This window comes from Mixophyes fleayi, chromosome 2, assembly GCF_038048845.1.
Source record: "Mixophyes fleayi isolate aMixFle1 chromosome 2, aMixFle1.hap1, whole genome shotgun sequence".
NCBI classification, from domain to species: Eukaryota; Metazoa; Chordata; class Amphibia; order Anura; family Limnodynastidae; genus Mixophyes; species Mixophyes fleayi.
The window spans coordinates 51,332,134-51,345,573 of NC_134403.1; positions in this window are offsets into that span (position 1 = coordinate 51,332,134).

Genomic DNA, 13,440 nt, shown 5'->3' on the forward strand with positions numbered 1-13,440 from the left:
AATAAACACCAAAAGAGAATTATAATAGTAAACTACTATTAAACAGGCACATATCAGGAACATAACATTGAAAAATAAAAGAAGATTGACAATGTGGCATATTACTAGGCTATAAATGTACATTAATTCCCACAATTAAAAAAAACCTTCCTATATAGTGCTGGAAGGAAATTAATACCTAGTTAATTGAATGCAGCTCCTGAATATGTGAAAATCCTGCACAGATGAAATGGCACCATAATGTGCATTCTCCATGGGTACTAATATAGTGGTGTTTAATGAGATGAGTGGATGCAGGTGTAGGGAGCAAAGTTCACAATTCCAATAGATTCCGCCGGATGCAGCTGTGTTTGTTTACGATGGACAGCAGAGATTTAAACTAGACTCTGAGGAGGTGCAGATTTACATCTGGAAACCCACTTGCTCCTCCATGTGCCTTGAACCTGACTTGGATGTTGCTGCACGGGACCTCCTTCATTGTGAATTGATTATGGCAAAACGCTCCTTCCCCACCCCGTTCATTCCCCAAAATCGTAGGCTGTAGTAAGTGTCCATTGCGTCCGCATATGCAGAGACCAGGGGGTAAATGTATCAAGCTGAGAGTTTTCCGGCGGGTTTGAAAAGTGGAGATGTTGCCTATAGCAACCAATCAGATTCTAGCTATCATTTTGTAGAATGTACTAAATGATAAATTATAGCTAGAATCTGATTGGTTTTTCAAAACCGCCGGAAAACTCTCAGCTTGATACATTTACCCCCAGAGCTGCGTATGTCCTGGTTCTGGGCATGCGCAAAATAATTTTGCATACGATAAGCTCAAAATCACCAGGTACGCGCCTTAATGACTCAGGCCCTCTGTGAGAGAGAGCCTGATATCTTATACTTGTCCACTCTCCCGTAATGTCCGGGAGACTCCTGAATTCTGGGTAGGTTTCACGGACTCCCGGGAGAACAGGCAAGTCTCCCACGCCCTGCCCATCGGGTGCTAAAATGATGACATTTGCGGGGGAATTGTATAATTTTGGCCCCCAGCCCCCTGCGACAGCATGACGATTTTGTTGGCGGAGGCGAGGCCAAAATTATGCAAATTGCCTTTTCCCCCTCCGTCCTCCACCCAAACCCCCTCCCCAGGATCTACAGGATGCCAGCTACATAAAGTTGGCAAGTATGTGATATCTGCCTCTAAGTAAACTGTGTTGAAACTTCTTTTCTTTTGTCTTAGCTTGTTAGTCAGGCGTGACCAGTGTTTAGTTAGAGCCGGACGACAAGGTGTTTATTTTGGAGTTTTCATTTTGTTTTCTTACTGAATACAATTGGTTGAGGCCAGTTGCACAAAATCTTTGGACTTGTGTGAAATCTCTCAGATAATATAAACATCATCTACCCCAGAAGATGGTACCGGGTCCCCCTTACTGGTCACTCAATGGACAATCCATGCAGTATTATACTCAACTCCATTGTTTTACTATTTCCTTTAAACCCACTGATCCACTCTTCACTTCCACATCAGAATATGCTATAGGAGCAGGTGAAATCATTAGTGTTTTATCATCGCTGCTAATTGCAGTGGGATCGGAGATTTTGGGATCCCCAGGATCACCTTAGGGCCTGATAGGGCCTGATACCTCTGCGAGGCCCAAGCAGATGTTGTGCATCTAGGCTAAGTGTGTGGTAGCACTATGACAGCAGAATGTCATTTACACAAAGGGGAAACAGCAGAGTTGTGGAATGTATAGCAACTTTTTGTACCCATAAATGTATTTTCAAACATTTTTGTGTGTGAGCCCTTAACAGGAAGTGTAAAACTAGATAAAAGTCTAAAAATACCCCAAATATCACATAAAGGAAAAACAAAACAGACACAAGACAATTTACAGCTGACCACAGTTGGAATTTTGTTGTAAAAACAGTTTATCACATGTATAATGGCCCCACAAAAAATACATGAAACTACAGTAAAATAAAAAAAGATGTTAGCTTGAAGGGGGATATAATTTCCACTAATCTGTGTTAACAGTCCTCCATATGCTATACACATTATTTTGAAATTTTTGCATATTTGTTGATTATCTGTGTTTTTATAGTAACTTAATGAAAATATCAACATGACCAAGGAGCTTAATTCCACTTGCATTTGGCTTAAACAAGATAATTTACTGTTTAAAAAAAATGCAAATTTAATGCATAAGAAAATTCATCTTAACGTTTATCAAATGCATATAGAACACAATGCAGTTTATATGTGTTTTTACTTGCATGTTAACCATACTTGCCTTACTTCTTTCCGAGAGAGGGGCGTGACTGGAGGGCGGGAGACGGCCAAACGCGGCATTTTGGCCCCACCCCCGCAACTGAAATTACATTTTGTCGCGGGGGAGGGGGGCAAAATGACGCGATTCACTGCGAATCGCGTCATTTTGAGACGCCAGTAGCGGGATGCAGGAGATTTGCCTGCTCTCCCGGGAGTCCGTGAGACTGACCTGAATTTCGGGAGTCTCCCGGACATTCCCGGAGAGTTGGCAAGTATGATGTTAACTGAAAAAAAATGCATTGCAAAATGCCAATGTATATGTAGCCTAAATGGCCAATCTGTTTCTCAGTTATATTATAATACACTTATTATCTGTATCAGCATCCTGCTATCTGTCAATGATTCATTACAGACGAGGTACACTGCACGATGGGAGCATAGCTTCTTCAGCAATGTTATATGTCACAGCTGTCATCTGAGATTCTGAAGATCAAAACACTCACAGCTTGTGAATGAAATCTGGTTTATAGCGCTTCCCATTGTGCGCCGTGTGCCATCCACTATTATTGACAGTGAACTTTTTTATTTAATGTGAATCCTTTGTCTGCTTGCTTTAATCACATAATTTACAATTACTGTTTTAATAACCTAAATTATAGATAATGCGGTAAAGTGCAGTATGTATGTCATACCTTCAGTTAATTATTTTAATAGAAAAGGTACAATAACAATCTCTCCAATTGGTTTTCGTGCATCGGGAGAGATGCATTTTTCAATTAACACTGCCCCATTTGTATTAAAATAGGGACATCATTATGGCTGTCATAAGGCAGGAAATAAGAAACACGCTGCATTAATGGCGCTTCAGATACAGCTACAAACATAACAACAATTACATACAGAAACAAATGCACAAACCACAACTTTCAAAGTTGTATGTACTCCTGCATTAGAAATTGAATGTAGGATTTAATGGCAATTTTTTTTTTATAATAAGTGCTCAACAAGGGTCATTTACAAAAGTGCAAAAATATACAATATAGGCTGGGGATGATGCAGAGTTGAATTCAGCAGAGCAGGTGCAAAAGATACATCTTCTAGGCCTGCATGAGTGTTTCTGCAGGTTTGCATACGCTGCATTTGTGTGAACATTTTAAAGGAAAGAGAGTATAGTATTCCCTGGTGATATGTATATATGTGAAGCTATGAATGTCAATATCAGTATGGTAATAAAACAACATTTATTCTTGTATTAGGGTGAGAGCAAAGACACACTTTATAGTTATAGCAGTGCTACATCTACTGAAGACAAATTTTGTAGAGAAACACAGTTGCATGCGGATAGTATGTACCACTATTATGTACAAATATACAACATAGTTGCCTACTTTCCCGGATTGTCTAGGAGACTCCAGAATTTATGTAAGTCCTCCTGGACTACTGAAAGAGCAGCACAACCTCCTGGATCCTTTCCACTTAGGTAAGTAGTGGCGGGCTTAGGACGTGATTCATGCATCCTCGTGGTCCCGTCCCCTGTTGTAAAAGGCCAAAATGGTGATGCCAGTTTAGGGGATAGGGCCAAATGACGCTATTCACAGAGCAACGCCCCCACACCAGGGCCATCTTAACAACATTATGGGCCCCCGGGCAAAGCAGTGCACCGGGGCCCCTAGATATAGATATATAGATGTATACAGATACAGATATAGATATATAGAGATAGAGATAGACAGATGTACTTGCTCAGTGACCCTTGAAGGTTTTTTTTGCAGGTTTTTTTCTTTTGCAGGATTATTTATTCTCATTAAGAGCCGTGCCTATGGGGCCCCCTTGCCCGTGGGGCCCCCGGGCAGCTGCCCATTGTGCCCAATGGAAAAGATGGCCCTGCCCCACACGCCCACTTGAAGTTGGCAATATGATATGCATGTCGGGCGTGACGTCATCACGCCCGCCCGACATCCATTGCGGAGCGCGACGGAGGAGGAGACCAGGGAGGGAGCCGGATTACCAGCTGACAGCAAGGTATGTATTTGCTTTTTCTTTCTTTTTTTCAGTTTTTTTTTTTTTTGCTGCCTCCGACGGGCCCCCCTGGGATGCAGGGCCCATATATATAATAACTTTTATATATATATATATATATATATATATATATATATATATACATACGTATATATAGGGGCCCCGGTGCACTGCTGTGCCCAGGGGCCCAAAATGTTGATAAGAGGGCCCTGGCTACATACAAAAACAGCCCACATCTTACCTGCATGGAAAAAATACATTTACACCCCTTGCATTGTACAGGTCCAAAAATTAAACATTATAGTTGGATTTACCAGAAGGTAAATGTATCAAGCTGCAAGTTTCCGGCAGGTTTGAAATGTGGAGATGTTGCCTGTAGCAACCAATCATATTCTAGCTGTCATTTTGTAGAATGTACTAAATAAATGATAACTAGAATCTGATCTAAGTACCCAATCTTCACAAGTCAGGAAATTCTAAATCAGACACAGCAGTGGCCATCTGCATGGTGTAATAAAACCTTTTTATTGAGCTTAACAATAAAAATGTATCAGATTTAAGTTACATAGCAATCATATTTATATCATAAACCCTGATAATGTTTACCTAATACATTGTTTGGAACTGCAGAAGAGACAGAAGTAATTTCCTCATCCAAGATTTCGTCAAGAAGGATATGAGAAAACAAAATTGCAATTTTAAAATATAGCTTTTTACACAAACACAAAAAGCTGGGCAAAATTTGGCTACATTTGTACCCATCTCTCAGCGGTCTCAGAAAGGCTTTATTAAATGGCACCTGACCCCCCACCATCTTTACAAAATGTCATGGTTACTTGTTCATTTTATCTTGATTCACCAAATTAAACCACATCATGTGCATCACTGAAAATTTTAAATGTCATAGATGTCTAAATAGCTAAACTATAATCATAACTTTCTCCTGCAGGGTAATTATGTGCCCATCCATCCACGCTTGGCTAACCAAGTGGGAAGGCAGCAGAAGGAGAGCATATAGAGGTCATTTCCTAAACTAAATGGATACATGCACAGAGAGAAACACGATCATTCGGGTTTGTTGAGCCATTATTTTTGTTTCTCTTTTAGTATGTTTTTTTCCTTATCTTATGTCTTTATGAAACCATTCTATTATTATTATTAGTATTATTATTATTATCTTTTAATTATATGACGCCACAAAGGGTCCACAGTGCCGTGCATAGGAGAAAACAGAACTTGGCATACAGAGAAGTACAAAGAATAAAACCAAGTGCAATTGAATTGACAACCAGGCTGAGAACAGTTAGACTGGGCAGAGAGGTATGAGTGAATAAAGAATGCTTGGGAGCCAGAAAGGGGAAGGAAGAGAAGTGGAGCATGGACTAAAGTAGGATGGAAGTCTAGGAGTGTGGGCGCAACTAGCAGGACTAGAGCCAGTAATGGAGGGGAGGGAGAGGAGGAGACTGGCTCAGGAACCCAGAGTCGAGGTTGAGGAATGAAGCTGTGGTTCTGGAAGCAACAGGAAGGTGACAAGAGGAGGGGGACACAAGGAATAGAGGTCCCCACTTGCGGGAGCTTACAATCTAGGGGAAGTCGTAGACTAACAGGAAACACCAGTGGGGTGTCAGGGTGAGGGGACCAGAAATCTGAATGTAGAGCAGAAAGGGGTTATAGAGCAGTGAGGGGACTGGAAATCTGAAGGAAGAGCAGAAAAAAGGGCTGGTGAAATGAGGATGGGAGGAAGAAAGAGGGTGAGGTGTAAAATGATTATTGAGGAAGGATAAAGAATAGGGGTAGAGGAGGGGAAGAAAGGTTAGATGGAGGAAAGTAGGTGATCCTGAACAGGTGGGTTTTGAGGGATTGTTTCAAGCTTTGCAGGCTAGGGGATAGCCTGATAGAACTTGTGAAGTTGTTCCATAGAAGGGGAGTAATGTTGCAGAGAAATCTTGAATGTGGGAGTGAGACGTGGTAACCAGACGGGAGGTGAGGTGGCGGTCCTTGGCTGACCGTAGAGGGCAAGAGGTCGTATGAACGGAGATGAGGTTGGAGAGGTAAGGAGCTGTAGGGTTAGAGGGGAACTTGTAGGTGAGGAAGAAGAGCTTGAAGGGGACTTTGTAATGGAGGTGGAGCCAGTGGAGTTCTTGACAGAGAGGGAAGGCAGAAGCAGAACGGTGAGAGAGGAAGATTAGTCTTGCTTCAGCATTCAGAATGGACTGAAGCGGAGCAAGACAGGAGCAGGGGAGGCCAGTTAGGAGGAGGTTGCAGTAGTCAAGGCGAGGAAGGATCGGATATAAGCTATATTGCGAGATGAAAGCGTCAGGATTGGGTATGGGGTGGTGTGATGGAGAGGACGGAAACAAGGATGACACCTAAGCATCGAACTTTTGTAATGGAGGAGATTTTGGTATTATCAATAGTGATGAAGAGGTTGGGAAGGGTGGAGGCTTTTGAGGGATGAAAGAATATAAGTTCAGATTTGGCCATGTTGAGCTTAAGGGACCACTGGGACGTCTTAACTTATAATGCTACACAATTCTACTTCCAATTCATATTATGCCACACAGTAGTGCCCTAGTTCATGTTTTGCACACAGTAATGCCACCTGTGCATAATATGCCACACAGTAGTGCTTCCAATTTATGTTATGCCACATAGTAGTGTCACCTGTACATATTATGCCACACAGTAGTACTTCCACAGTAGTTCTTCCATAGTTAATACAACAGCAAAACATTATTTAACAAATGAGGTGATCTCAGACATTACTAGCTTGAGTCAGGTTATAACACACATTAAACTAGTAGAAAAGAACCTGGAGAAGCTGAAGTGGACAATGAAAACAAGTTATTCTGCTAAGTATTTTGAAGTTTTAGATCAAGTCCTTTATTCCTTTTGCTAGGACTCATAGTTGGCAACATACTAAAATCTAATCATTACCTTTTGGCAACCATGGCCAACCCTAGGCTGAAGGCATATGTAATGCCTCTGCTATAAAAGACACAGATGTAAATAAATGTAAATAGCTACTTGAAAAGGATTGTCGGTTTCAGTGGCAAATAAAATTGCATCTCCTTAAGCTTCTCCTGCAATGCTGCCGCTTCTGTCCGAATAAAAACTGAAGCATTGCATAATAAGGAGAATCACACTAACGTTGAGTCACCGCAGTACATATATGTCAAAGATTATTATAACAACTAACCAGGGACCAGCCATTGTGTTAAATATCATGATGCTGCCATTTGGAATGAGCTCTGACAGACAGTGTGCACAGCCAGCCAGGGCAGGGGCTGACTCCCTCTTCTTCTGGCTAATCCATCTTTCCCTCTCCTCCACAGGTGGGAAAGTGGGTGTCATATCTGACACTAGATAGCCAGAGACCAGCCACTATCTGGCATCGGTCACACCTGAGCAATGAACCAGACAGGTTAAAATAGTTTACTCTACTCCCACAGCCCTAACTTGATGGACAGGTGACACTCCCACCTTGCCTTTAAAAGGGAGTTTATTGCAGGTGCTAAGTTTTGATTGCAGACACACCCTGTCAGGCTGCTGCTTGCTGTGGAAGAGATGTTTTTTAAACCACTTCAAAACATGTAAGTTAAATCAGATTTTGTACTACTATTTTGTCACACATATGTCAGCTACCTGTACCTCTAACTTAGGTGAACTACTGTACAAATGTGCAATTCTGTTTACAGCCTTTTTCTGCATATTGCCAGCTAAATACTGCATATTGCCAGCTAAATACCTGTCTCCTCTTTTAGAAGCCTGTGGCAAACGCCTTCCTTTGTCGCACTTGTGATTACTATTTTTTCTCTTCTGAAATATAACATGGAGAGATCTACTGCCCATTGGATATCCCCAAATAACCCTGCTTTCCACAGTCTCTTTTATTCCTCATTCCATTTATCCCACTATTTACTTATTTTCATCTTTCTGTCTTCATTTATCCTTCTACCCATCTTCTTTTGCTCTCTCAACCCACTTGTACTCAGTGTCCACCCTAGCCTTTTTGCAGGGATCTCTCTGCTCTAGTGACCATACATTGCCTTTATTAAAAAAAAACCTGTAAATGCTATTATCCCAGTGTACTAGATTAATAAGTATAATGGTATTGATCACTGCTAAGGGATATGTTTGGAGCCCTACTGGGTATAATGTGTTGGTCACTTCTGGGTACAATGTGCTACGAACCACAATGAATAATACGTAGAGCACTAGTAGTTACACTATATTAGTCAGTGCTCGGAATAATGTGATAGACACAGAGGGCCTGATTTACAGTTGGTAAGTCCAACTACGGGCCAGACAAACCCACTCTATTTTACGGCACATGAGCACTTTAAATGTCACATGACATGATCATTGTTCCTTTTGGAACATCTGCCAGTGGAATACTAAAAACTGAGTGGTAAATGTCACATGACTTGGCAACCGCTACACAATTCTAGTTACAACCAAGCATCACTGAGGACTTGTTCCATCTAACCAATCATGGAAGGGCAGGAGGCGGCTCATAAGAATTTCTCTCATACATTTTTGGCAAGTAATTTGCATTAGAAGTTTCAATGAGAGCTACAAATACTCAATAGCACCATGGAGCTGTGGGTACTGGTTGTACTGTACCAGTGCACCATCTCTCCTTTCTAGCCTGAGGTTCCCAGATTCTAGATCTTTCCCAATACCTTCTTGCTGTCTAATTAAAGATTGTTGCCCCACTAACACTATGCCCCCCACCATGCAAATATTTCACAGCTGCCTATCAAATCTTCAATTGCAGTGTCCAGATCTGCTTCTCCAGTGTCTCCTGTAAAGTTATGCATCATTGCGTGTCTGTGTAGTCGATGATGTGCGTTTAGGGCTGTGTGCTTGTGTCAGAGATTGTGGAGACGTGTGTGTGTGTCTTTGAGAATTGTGGAGTGAAGATGGAACGGGCAGCGTGTGAATATTGTAGGATGGAAATGTTCTGTGTATCTATGTGATTATATAGGGGGAAGTCAATTGCCGGCGATGTCACACACGCACATTGCCAGTAGGAATTTCCATTCATTTTTCCTCGCATCTTTATGGGATGTGAGAAAAAATGAGCGGGGATTCCAGGCAGAACATCGGCACGAGGTCTCCACAGACGTTCCGGAAACACCTTGTGCCGAATTGAATCTCCCATATATGTGGAAAATGCACTTCTTGGGGAAACAGTGTTCTTACATCCAACTTATTTATATGTAAGCTATAACCATATGTCTTGTCACACTCAATGTGCGAATCCAAAATAGACTTCAATATATGCAACACTTCAAATTAACCTCTATTTTATTACAATATTTTGCTGTTTGAGCTGTCACTACTTGTCAGTGGAAATGCTTTAGCAGTTTTTCAGTTATGCTTGCTTAACAGCCATTCCCTCTCTAAGCAGCTGCTCTTTATGAATCTTGCAAGATGGTATTGAACAATGTATTCCCAAAGCTGTGTTGCTGTGTAGAATTTCAAGAGACTTCTTTTAATGTCTTCTATCCTGAACTACATGGTTTGCAGTGAAAATGTGAGACACTGACAAATATAATAGTAACTTTTTTGACTCTTATAGGGGCATACTCAATTGTCGCGGGTCTCCGCGGCGTTAAAACTACTACTGTTATTACGGTAGTAGTTAGCTGGATTTCAGCTCGCGGCTCAGGGAGCTGTGAGCTGAAATCCAGCGAGAAAATTACCGTAAGCGCGAGATTTTTGGCGTTTCCGCCGACAATTGAATATTCCCCTTAGAAGCCATTTTAATTTCTGCACACAAATCCAGGTATTACGGTACCGAAAACAGTGATGATTTGGCGACGTTTACTACCACAAAACATCTCACAGAGACACATCATGCATGGTTCCTATAGACCTTGCATGAGCTAATCAGGGGCAGATCTAGACTGTTTCCTAGTGTAATAGGCCTGGCCCCTCCATCATGCCTTACAGCCGCCTGAAGCTGCACACTATGCACATGTGCCTGGCGGCCGAGAAGCAGATCGGTCAGGCAGAGGTCTCTTTCTGTCTCTTGGCCACCAGGCACATGCACATGGGGTGAGAAAACGACCATCCCGATTGCCTCCCTCTGGATCTGCCATTGTGGATGATTGAATCTTCTAATTGAATCTCCTACTTTAAGAGATACATTAATATCATTCTGTTCTTTATCATGTATATATGAATATGCATATGATTAAGAACAGAATTAGATCTCCTACTTGCAGCTGCTAAATTAATTTGTGCATTTATCAATTTGAATATATGTGATACATGTTATTGATTAAGTTATGACATTTTTGTACATGCTGTCTTTTTTATTTATATTATGTAATAAAATCATCATCAATTTAATTAGGTTATTACATTTTTGTACATATAGGGGTATATTTACTAAAATGCGGGTTTGAAAAAGTGGAGATGTTGCCTATAGCAACCAATCAGATTATAGCTGTCAGTTTGTAGAATGTACTAAACATATGATGGCTAAAATCTGAATGGTTGCTATAGGCAATATCTCCACTTTTTCAAACCCGCAGTTTAGTACCCCACAGTCGTTTATATTTTTATTGTGTAATAAAATCACCATCTATTACACCTAAACCAGATAATGAATTTTGCCATCCATGAATTGATTTATAAATATGAATTTTTATAATCCAGATTGGGATTCAGAGTATATATAACACCCACTGGTGGGATATGTTTTAATTTCTATCTTTCATTTATAGCGCTATTTGCTTATTTGTATGTATGAATATCTGTAGTTTAGAGATGAGCAAATGTAGCTGCTGGATAATATAAGTATTCAATTATTTAACTATTATAATCCACTAGTGATTTGGTCATGTTTTGTTAGTTCTGTGTACATAAGTGCTCTAAGGACAGGCTGAGGAGCAGAGAGCATACACAACATTTAGAGACTGTAAGAGACGAGAAGGGCTACACGTCCCCTAGAGAGAGCTTCAAATATAACAGAGCAAGCTGCATGTTTTACAGAGAAAGCTACCACCCTTATAAACAAGGCTGTCAATCAAACACCAGATCTGACAATCTATCAGGAAGGGCTATAAGATTGCTAGCTGCCAGACTAAGAGAGGCAATTGACAGTCCCAGAGGGGACTCTGCCACAGCCAAAGAGTAAGATATCAGGGTCCTGTACATTCCAGAGGAGCAGATGAAGTCCAGGTCAAGCTCAATGGAACAGAGCGAGTCCTGTAGCAGCACAGAGGAGCAGATGCAGTCCAGACGCAACCCAGGGACCAGGGAGAGTCCAAAGGTTCCAGTTTTCTACTTTATTCTCTCTTTTTGCCATTGTTCCAGGTTCCTGCTGCTACAATCAGGCTGCCATCAGAAATTGTGGGGCCCAGTAGAAATGAAACAGGGTGGGCAGCCCAGTAGAAATGAAACAGGCAGGGCCCACCCTTCCGGAACCACCCTCCCGGAACCACCCTCCCGGAACCACCCTCCCGGACCCATCCTCCCACAGGTTTTGTCCAGGAGAAAACTTACTCAATTTTTTGCCTTACTTTCCTTAATGAATCAGGCCCCAGGATCCTCCAAGCTAGAATAGCCTTTATCGGCATTCTGCTCTCCTTATATTCCTGGCTGTTTACACAGGGAGTAGGGTCACGTGTCTCAGTCCTCCCCCTTTCAGCAAGGGTCTAGCAGTGGACATTTAAATTATTTAACTGTTAGACACACTGGACCTGATTCATTTAGGAAAGTAAAGCAAAAAAATTAGCAACTTTTCACCTTGGAAAAACCATGTGGCATTGGAGTGGGAGGTAAATTTAGAATATGGGGACAGATTTATAATTGGGGTAGGGTATGTCCTAGATCAAATGTCAGTGTAAAAGTAAAGCTATCAAGTATTTGTGTCCTACATGAAAAATCAGCCAGTATATTCTTTACATGCAAAATAATAAACTAAAAATTTGCACCCTTTGCATTGTAACATGGTTTTGTCCAGGAGAAAATGTACTCAATTCTTTGCCCAATGAATCAGGCCCACTGTCTCTGTTACCTTGATTATACAGGGTGATTCAAAAGTCGCAGTACACCCTTTTATTTCAAAAACTCTACAGGAAATTGGTATTGGCCGATTTCAAGATGGCGCCCCATATTTGGTACATACCGTAAAAGATAGACCACGTCACCCATACCTTACTGGAGTATTCAGGTTTCCCAATTTCCTGTAGAGTTTTTGAAATAAAAGGGTGTACTGCGACTTTTGAATCACCCTGTGCAATGGGATGACTTAACTGAATTAGCTATTTGGCTGGATACTCTTAACAAAGGGTTACAATATTACATCAGGGAATAACTTGCATGAAATATTAGCTATTTGACACATTGTATCTGCAGTGTTACACAATCTGAGTCTGTGATGCATTTTGATACAATAGCATTTATACTGATACATATTAATACATTTCCCAATGCTATTTCAGCCAGTATAGTATTGTAGAGGCACATTGCATATAATCTAGAAGTTCTAATCTAATTACCTCTCAGATTACCTGCTGACCTAGCTAATTATCTTGGGCTGCTAGCTAGCTACCTCAACAGTCACTCAGGCATTGTTCTGATTACAACCAAGTTCTAAGCTATACCTTATTACAATGGGCATTTGAGACAAATGGTAATTACATTACCTAACACAAGTAAAATGACTTCTGCTGTCCTGTTATTTTCACACAATATGGCAATATTCTTTATATTTCTAATACATACAATATTGTAGATAATAACAAGGACAAAATGTACCTAATAACAATAGACATAGTACACAGATGCTCTGGTGTCTATACTTAGCATAAAAGTACATTAAACTGTGAGGAATGGGTGATGAATAAAAAGTACACAGTCCAGTGGGATCCCGTTTCGTAACACTTATCTAAAACTATTTAAGAGACATTTTTTGGTGCAATGAATTTGCTGTTACCCAAGAACTGGACATATTACCCTGCCACACCCAAGAACTGGGCAGAATACCCTGCCACACCCAAGAACTGGGCAGAATAGGTTGCAGGGGCATCACTATTATTGTCTATGTGGGGGGGATCATGACTCAGGGAGGGGTAATAGGCTGCGGGGGCATCATTATTATTTTATGTCTATGAGGGGGGAGATCATGACTCATGTTGGGGTGGAAAATA